This window comes from Cephus cinctus, unplaced genomic scaffold (genome assembly GCF_000341935.2).
Source record: "Cephus cinctus unplaced genomic scaffold, Ccin1 Ccin1_scaffold0874, whole genome shotgun sequence".
In the NCBI taxonomy this organism is placed as follows: domain Eukaryota; kingdom Metazoa; phylum Arthropoda; class Insecta; order Hymenoptera; family Cephidae; genus Cephus; species Cephus cinctus.
Genome location: NW_014333456.1, coordinates 1 through 1,378, shown reverse-complemented (window position 1 = coordinate 1,378; position 1,378 = coordinate 1). Strand labels below are relative to the sequence as shown.

Below are 1,378 nucleotides of genomic sequence, written 5' to 3'. Positions count from 1 at the left end.
GTACGTGGACACCGACGGAGATGGCTACTACTTTGACAGCTACGGATTACCACCGCTGAATCATCACCACGTATCGAGGCTCCGACGAAACTGTCGAGCCTTCCGATGGAATACTCAGCAGCTTCAGAGCGAGACGTCGACGGTGTGCGGCCAATTCTGCATGATGTTCTTACACTACCTCTCATCCGGCTTTGGGATGCATGCCTTCCAGAATGTGTTTAGCGGTGATTTGCGGAAAAACGATAGAATTGCCCGAGAGTACTACGACGCTTTTGTGCGAAAGAAGCGTTTGACGGATCGCCGGTATGCGCAGGATAATAAGATCTATGGCGGCGGTGGTGGTGGTGGTAGAGTACAATATTCACGTTGTAAAACAGGATACACAGGTTAGTGTATATTCAATTCAATCATAGGTAGAGTATTTACATAAGTAGAATAATAATATATATAGAGTAGGGACCCCTCGATTCCGAAGGGTGGCGTGTCCGGTCTTCTCGACGCCATAATCTGTAAAAATGTCAGTGTGTTTAATAAAGCTGTTTAAACCAGATAAAAAACCAGTGTAGCTTAAAATTATCACACTTACCTGTCCAATCCGTTATGGGTGTTTGTTATGGCCAATGGTGGTGATGTCGATGACTATGATGCTACGGTGGTGACTAGAAACAAGAGTAAAGGGTGTCAGATATATTATTTTTATAAATAAAATAAAAGCGGGCCTAAATTTATCACTGTTATACATACCGTCTTTTTTTTTTAAATAATGGGGTTATAACATATCTTAAAACATGTAACTGGGTGTATGGGAAAAATTAATTTCTCATCATAAATCTCGACGCGTACCGCTGACCTGGGTGCTTTCATCCAGATTTTTTTTTTATTGTCCTTGGTGCAACGAACCCCTGACCAGCGAGTGGGCCCCCACTCCCGTGTGCATTTAGATCTTAGTTCCTAGGAGATGCAAGTGGGGGTAAGCTGGAGCGATTCATCCAACTCGGCGCAGCTCATCAGTTGCACTCAGCATACTTTACGACACTGTACAATGGTAGCACCAATCATGATCGAAGTGAGTGTAGTGTGTTCTACGTTTATTTTAGTGCACTAATTTTAACAAAGGTTTATTATAAGGTGTTTTTCTTCTCTTTTATTACAGGTCCGCGGGTACATCTCGATTGCAGAGATGGTGGCGAAGAGGATAGCAATCGCTACAACGGCTGGTTCCTCGACGAGGAAGACTGGGGAGGCGAAGACATTTTTTCGATGAGGCGCCTCTTCCAGATGCCTCCACTGACATCTTTCGAGTAGTATGTATTAATCAATATATATACGCGTATGTGTGTCAGACGTAAATAATATAATCATCTTTTTTTTTTGCAGG

General features: G+C 43.0%; 1 long non-coding RNA gene across 1 annotated transcript; it reads right to left on the bottom strand.

The window, feature by feature from the left end:
- Positions 1–379: 379 nt before the first annotated feature.
- LOC112494848 lies at positions 380–1,292 on the bottom strand. The gene is made up of 2 exons (XR_003060734.1): positions 587–1,292; positions 380–507 (listed from the first exon to the last, which is right to left on the bottom strand). It is a non-coding gene; the product is annotated as an uncharacterized LOC112494848 (long non-coding RNA).
- Between the last annotated feature and the right edge of the window lie 86 nt (positions 1,293–1,378).